Below are 8,072 nucleotides of genomic sequence, written 5' to 3'. Positions count from 1 at the left end.
CACAAGTTATTCTCACAAGAAAACAAAACAGCCATGGGAGGGGGTTGCTATGGTCATTTTGACCTTGACAATGAACATGACAAGAAGCTGACTGGCTATTCCTGTGTGGCAAGAGGTAATGTGTTTTGACCAAGGGACACAGACACTGCTGCTTGTAAGCAAGTAGGCAGCTTGGCAAGGCTCTGTAAAAATGAGCCATCCTAGAAGACACCACGCAGTTATTGAGGATCAGCAACCTGTAAATGAGACCTGTGGCTTTATATTCTCTGTTTTTACTTCCTTTATAATTATATCTTAGTATTTCAAAGGACTAGATTTTTAAAATAACAAGATTTTTTTTTTTCATTTGGGTGAATGGAAAGCAAAACAAGTGTTTTCTTTTCCCTCGTACTTGAGATCCTGAAGTTGTACAGCAGGCACCATGGATGCTTCATCCCATATCCACTAGACCTACCTGGGTGCACTTGCTCCTAGAAGAGACAGGGCCTGGTATGTTGACTGCTTCTCATCACGGCTTCCTCCTTCCCTCTTCCTCTCTCCTGAGGCCTTTCTCTGACATCCAGAGGGCTTGCTCCGCTCAACCGGGTACAACCCAGATGACCAAAAGATTTAAATTTTCCAGGGGTAGCTTGGAGCAATGAGGGAGGAGAGTTGGTAGAAGAATCCCTCAGCCTCCTCAGTCTCTGGTGGGTGAACTCAGAGGTGTGGTTCAGTTTTCTAGAGGGTATCTAGCAGCTCTGAGCCCAAGGTGTCCTCAGCAGTAGCTTCCTCATCAACATACCCTTGCTTGGCTTTTCCCACAACCTTGTCTCACTTCCCAATCCCTCCCATATGCTCTCAGTGGTCACCTCCCAAAAGAACAACCACATCCAGGTCCTTACTCCAGGCTCTGCTTTTGGGAGAAGCCAAACTAGGACAAACTTTGAAAAAGGTGGCACCGTACCTCTGGTGCTGATGTGGTGGTAGCAGGGAGGCCTAGAAGCAGGGAAAATCAGGTGAGGATTCCCCCCCTCCCTGGAAGACTTTCCATCTAGAGCTTGGGCATTTTAGAAATCAAGGCGTTTTCCTTCATCAAAGGGAGCCATTTCTTTCCTTTGGCCCCACACATTTTATTTTGGTCTTATTAAAGGAATCCGTTCTGAGGCTGAGAGATCCCACAAAATGTATTTTAATCAAGTGGGTAACTGAAAAAAAGCAGCTTTCCTGAGTACAGATGTCTGCCCTTGGTACAGTGAGTCCAAGAAACAGAACAAGGAGATTGATAACCCACAGGGTAGAAAATGTCCTCAAAGCTCTAGTCCTTCATGGTTTGAAAAGTAAATGAAACTCCTTCATCCAGCCATCTGGAATCCAAAGGACTCTAGGCCCAGCCCCTAAAGGATAGAGGTGATGGAATGCGTTATGGTCGGCTCGTTCCCTTGTGTGGTTTTCATTAACGGGTGATCTTATTCATGGCTCTCCCATGTGCAGATCTCTCCAGCAGAGAACTCAAAGCCCTGTGGATGCCTTGCTTTCATGATCGGAAAGGGGCCTATTTGAAAGTGATGGGGCAAAGAGGAAGTTGGTGGTAACTCACTGGATTTGCAAAGGAGCAATATTCTGTGGGAGACTATTCAAGTAATATATGATGTGTGTATAAAATACTCAGGCTCTGTGACTCACATATGTAGTTATCAAGTTTTAGTGCCTGGAACACAGAAAACTTTTTACATTGTCAGTCCACACTTGGTTGTTTTGTTCAGTGCTGAGAAGCACACTTTGATAGGACTTTGACAAACTGGAGTATGTTCTAAAGGCTAGAAACTGACATAGACAGTATAAAGCAATTTGCTGGGGTGTTTCCCTCTCTGAGTGATAACTGCAGCTCTTCTCCATTCACACTGGGAAACAACTGAGAAATGCTGAGGAGCTCAGACGTTCATCTTTACTGCTGGCAAAACTGCATTCATAGATATGGTTTGGGACCTGCACCAAATAGATTTTAGGAGCTGTGCTTGCAAGGACTGAACTAATGGAACAGACATCCATGTCAAGGAGCATCTGTAGACAAGAGCATCTCATATCTGTTAAATACAGAGAGCAAGGATGGAGAAGATTCTCTAGCTGGGCCTCTAGAAGGCAGCACTGGGCTTTCATCCAGGTCTTCTTACCATACAGAAACAAGAGCAAGGTGAAATCACTAACAGGTTTGCCAAAAAGATGGCCAGTCAGAGGCTTGGCCTCACATGTTCTGGACTTGTATCCATCTCCTCCGTTAGACATGGTTCTCCTCAGCTCTTGGGGAAAAACATGAAAGGGACAGGAAAAAGTCAAATAGTCTTCCTTAATACTTCTGGAGGGTGAAAATTACTACTTTAAGGGCCAGGACAGAATCATGGCAGATGTATAAAGTGGTTTTCTCAATAGAAGATGTTTATCTTGGAGGAAGAGAAGACGTAGAAGATGTGATATTTGTCTGTAAGTATCTGAAGGTCAGCCATGGCAAAGAGGGCTGAGCAGATCCAGTCTAATGCACAAAAGCAAAGAAAAAAGGAAACATTTGCTGAGTCTCTTTACTAAAGTAACTCTACCTTTTCCTCCCCAAAAGGCTACCCCAGTCACTGAAAGTGTTCAAGAAAATATTAGCGGTATCTATAGAATATACATAAGTATTTATTTGGAATCTGGGAATATTTCCTATGATCCTTCTAAATCTGAGATTTTTTGATTCTGTGAAAGATGATGCAGGTCAGTATGAATCTGTCTTTTGTGTAGAAGGGGTAAAGATTGTTCTAAGCACAGACAACTCTTGAACATATATATGATGGAAACACAGAAAAAGAATAACAAGAGAATAGCTTAGGTAATAGAAAATGGCCCCTTCTATCTTCCTATCAAATCTTTATTTATATACATATGCCAGCCAATGAAATGATGGGAACTTCAAACCCTGCTGTGTTGTTCTCTTAATGCAAATGCTCTCAGGCAAGAAATAAGGCCAGCTAAGAATCCTGGATGATTCACATTCTGACAATCAGCCTAAAAGTAGGCGTAAAATAAATGTAAACAGAGACACCATTTCTATTTCACTCATCAACTCTCTGAAGAAAAATACCTAAATGGTTTACTACATTCATTTTCTAAAAAAAATTTAATTCCAGTGTGGCTAACATACAATGTTGTATTAGTATCAGGTATACAATGTAGCAACTCAGCAATTCCATATATTGCTCAGTGCTCACTGAGGTAAGTGGACTCTTAATCATCTATTTCACCCATCCTCGGACCCACCTCCCTAGTAACCCTTGTTTGTTCTCTATACTTAAGAATCTGTGTTTTAGTTTGTGTCTTTTTTTCTTTGTTCATTTGTTTTGTTTCTTAAATTCTACATATGAGTGAAATCATATGGCATTTGTCTTTCTCCAGCTGACTTATTTTGCTTAGCATTAAACCCTCTCAGTCCATCCATGCTGTTGTAGGTGCCAATATTTTGTTCTTTTTTATAGCTGAGTAATATTCTAGTGTGTGTGTGTGCATGTGCACGTGTGCGTGCATGTGTGTGTGTGTGTGTGTGTGTACCACATCTTCTTAGTCCATTCATTTCTCAATGGACACTTGGGCTGTTTCCATCATTTGGCTATTGTTGATAATGCTGCTATAAACATTGGAGTGCATGTATCCCTTCGTATTAGTGTTTCTGTATTCTTTGGATAAACACCCAGTTGGCTTTCTGTATTCGTTAGCACATCTGCTATCTTAGGATAGAGCCTTAGGAATAAATGGACTATACTTAGGAATAAATTGAGGGACACCAGGAAAGTCCCCCAGATTGAAAGTAGCTCATATTTCCCATTGCTTACCAATTCATTCATTAGAATTTATCCCCATCAAATGGAAAATATCACTGAAAGAAAAAAAAAATTGGAACCCTAAGGGAGCTCTCCATTTCTAGGATTTAACTGTAAATGACCTTTGTAAAAGGACTCACAAGGGAATCGATGATATCTATATTATTATTATGCTAAAATTAAGCTCTAACAATGAATTAGGCCATAAGAGCTGAAACCTGGAAGCTTCTGCCCAGGGACAAAATGTAAGTTTCTCTGTTATCATCTATGCTCACATTCTCTGTGAGGCGTCCATCTTCTGGTATGTCTAAGCAATATCCATCACTTACAAATTTCTTTCTTTTTTCCATTTCTCCCACATTGTATAGGTTTCTGACTGTGAGCTCATTGAAGGAAAAACCAAGTCTTCTGCTTCCATGCTTCTAAGAAGCTGATTAGCCAAGCAGAAGGACCATGAACTTTTAAGTTGGACCAAACTTGCTTTGAATCCCTCTTAGCCTTTATCTATCTATCTAAAATATTTTATTTATTTGTTCATGAGAAGCACGGAGAGAGAGGCAGAGATATATGCAGAGGGATAAGCAGGCTCCCTTCTGGGAGCCCGATGCAGGACTTGATCCTGGGACCCCGGGATCATGCCCTGAGCTGAAGGCAGATGCTCATCCACTGAGCCACCCAGATATCCCCCCACTTAGCCATTTTAAAGCTCAGTTTCCTCCTCTACAAGGACTTTTGTGGAACCATTATACCGAGATAACTGGCACAGTGATTAGCACAGGGCTAGGAGTCTACTAGATTCTCCCTCCATAAGAGCATGCAGAAGGATGGTCAACTCACTGGACAGTAACCAGGAATGGTCTGAGGCATTGGGAGAGGAACAGAAGAAAAAAGTAAAAAGCAGTGGAGTGGTAAAGGACAAGATGTCCCCTTCATTTGCCTTGTTTGCAACAGTTTGGCCTCACTTTCCAAGGGAAACAAAAGCAAAAATGAACTATTGGGATTTCATCAAGATGAAAAGCTTCTGCACAGTGAAGGAAACAATCAACAAAACTAAAAAACAACCTACAGAATGGGAAAAGATATTCACAAATGACATATCAGATAAAGGGCTAGTATCCAAGATCTGTAAAGAACTTCTCAAACTCAACTCCCAAGAAACAAACAATCCAGTCATGAAATGGGCAGAAGACATGAACAGACATTTCTCCAAAGACCTACACATGGCCAACAAGCACATGAAAAAAATGCTCCACATCATTTGGCATCAGGGAAATACAGATCAAAACCACAATGAGATACCACCTTACACCAGTGAGAATGGCTAAAATTAGAAAGACAGGAAACAATAAATGTTGGCGAGGATGTGGAGGAAGGGGAACCGTCTTGCACTGTTGGTGGGAATGCAAGCTGGTGCAGCCACTCTGGAAAATGGTGTGGAGGTTCCTCAAGAAGTTAAAATAGAGCTACCTACCCTACAACCTAGCAATTGTACTACTGGGTATTTACCCCAAAGATACAGATGTAGTGAAACACCGGGACACCAGAACCCCAATGTTTATAGCAGCAATGTCCACAATAGCCAAACTGTGGAAGGAGCCAAGATATCCAACGACAGATGAATGGATAAAGAAGACGTGGTGTATATACAATGGGATATTACTCAGCACGACCAAATTGAGGGGACAGGTACCCAATGAGCATCTGCTAATTGGGCATTCAGTATCTGTCAAATGATAATGACTCTGGAAGCTCAGAGTCAAGGATGCCTGCCAACAAATTCAATCTACCCTAAAAATCATTAGGCTTTTGGAGGTGAATGACAGGGTTAGAGAAAGTGTGGATGGGGCTGCACAGATGGCTCCAATCAGAATGGAGATGGGCTGGCGATGAAAGGATCCTTGGGGCTGTCAGAATGCTCATGGTTTCCTGCCTGTGAACAGACAGCACGTGAAGGTCTGTCTCTCTGCAGGTTTTTCCTCCCTGGGGGATCCTCACCCTGTTCGAGTTTGGTCAAGTTGAAAGACCTCACTTTGATTTGCTGGAGTGTATTTTTCCCTTGCTCTGTGGACAACCTAAGGCATCTCAGACGAGCTTACTGGATCCTCTCATCTGTGGAAGAACTCAGTCCACTGCAGGCTGCTATCCAGAGTGCTCTGGGGTCCTTGGGCCAAACTCCTCTATTGTCTTGACCTGTGAGATCCTGCAGTCTGCTTCTCACTGTCAATCAGGCCAAATCATGTCAAATTATGCAGGGCTACCCTCAGCCACAAGAGCCGGATTGAGACCTACAAAGTCATTTTCACATGCAATTTAGGCCAAGATCTGTTTCTCAAGTCTGCAGGGGTACTGAAAAGAAAGAGGATGCTCAAGGCCAAACACATGGGATAGGAGGTTAAGTCTGTGCCGTTTCCCTCAAAGCCTGTAGTACCTGCACCCTGTGCTGCCCTGTCTAGTCCTGGTTTCCCTTGCTCTCAGGATAATAGTTGGAACTCTTATCCCCCAAAACCCATTCTCAGGAGTTGAAAAATAAAGTTTCATTGGTGGGTTTCTGTTTATTTTCTTTTGAACATGGTTATATATTATCTCAACATTTTTTAAAAGATTTTTTTATTTTTAAATTTATTTTTGTTTTGAAGATTTTATTTATTTGAGAGAGAGAGAGATGTGCAAGAGAGAGCAAGCACTAGGGGGAAGGGCAGAGGGAGAGGGAGAAGCAGTCTCATTGCTGAGCCGAAGGATGACACAGGGCTCCATCTCAGGACCCCGGGATCATGACCTGAGCTGAAGGCAGATACTTAACTGACTGAGTCACTCAGGTGCCCCTGGATTTATTTATATATTTGAGAAAATGAGCACAAGCAGGAGGACCAGAGAGGGACAGAGAATCCAAAGCAGACTCCCTGCTGAGTGATGAGCCTGATTCGGGGCTCGATCCCATGACCCGAAGATCAGGACCTGGGCCAAAACCAAGAGTCAGATGCTTAATCGACTGCACCACACAGGTGCCCCTCTGTTTCAACATCTTTCTAGGGCTTGATTTAAGATCTAGGTTAACAGTATTTCTAGACTCTGTTAAATTCTCTGCAGGATTACAGTTTTTAAAAACACCATTTGGGAAGGCAAGAGACAGTCTGGACAAATAGCAGAGGTATTAAGAAACACACCCAACAAAGTACCTGTGTGTGGAAATGTGTGGCAATATACTTTTATACATATAAATAGAATATATATACAGAGAATGTAAATTTTTTATATCTATAAAGATTGCTGTATCTAACTCAGAATGGAGAGGCAATAATAAGAAGGTGATGCTCAGGTGTTGAAAGTTTCCACACCTACATTTCTTGTGCCTGTTTACTATATACTGAGTTTGGGTTTGTTTTTTTGTTTGTGTTGAAGAGGTTGGGGTGCACTTGGAGGCAGAGGGAAGTAAAAAGGAAATTTAAGGGCTAAAGTAGCTTACTGCACACTGATTTATCCCCCAGAATTCTAAGTTCTTAAAATCGGGGTCCTTATTTTGGTTGTCCCCACAATAAATTCTAGATTCTGTTCTTTCTTGGAAATCAAGGAAGATACCACTCTGTCTTTGTGGCACCCCAATGTGGATTCCTTTGAGTAACTGAAATAAGGAGCTGATGACAATGTATTCTTAGTTCTCATTTCCTGCATGGTCAGAGGCTCCCTCTCCTTACAAAGTTCTCAGAGTCTTGGGATTTTGAGATTTTCACTAAGTTGTATGTAGTTTTCACATTTCTGACGCCAATATCAATGAGTGCTCATATTTACATAGTGCTTTATACATGCTTCTATACTCTCCTTAAGGATTTCTCTCCATTAACTCACCAGGTACATGCAATATTTATGTCCATCTTACAGATGTGCAAACAGAGGCACAGGAGGTTAAGTAACTCTTCAAGGTCTCACCCCTGGTAAGATATGTACCCAGAATCTGATAGTCTGGTTTGGAGTGCAAGCTTATAACTACTCGGCCATGATGTTCTCATTCTGTGGTCAGAGGCAATTTGGGGCTAGGTGTCCTCTACAGACTGACACTAGGGGCTCATATGAATGGAAAGCCATGGCACTCAAAAAAAAAAAAAAAAAAAAGCAGCATTTGGATGTTCAGCTCACTCTCATTCTGCTTTGTACCATACTTGTGTGTCGGCTACAACTGAGGCATTCTGATGTGCAGACATCACAACATCTAACAGAACAACCAGAGACACTGCCTCTGGGCCCTTCCCA

The sequence above is a fragment of the Canis lupus genome, chromosome 1 (assembly GCF_003254725.2).
Source record: "Canis lupus dingo isolate Sandy chromosome 1, ASM325472v2, whole genome shotgun sequence".
In the NCBI taxonomy this organism is placed as follows: domain Eukaryota; kingdom Metazoa; phylum Chordata; class Mammalia; order Carnivora; family Canidae; genus Canis; species Canis lupus.
The sequence above is the reverse complement of the archived record's forward strand: the minus strand, read 5'-3'. Positions refer to the sequence as shown.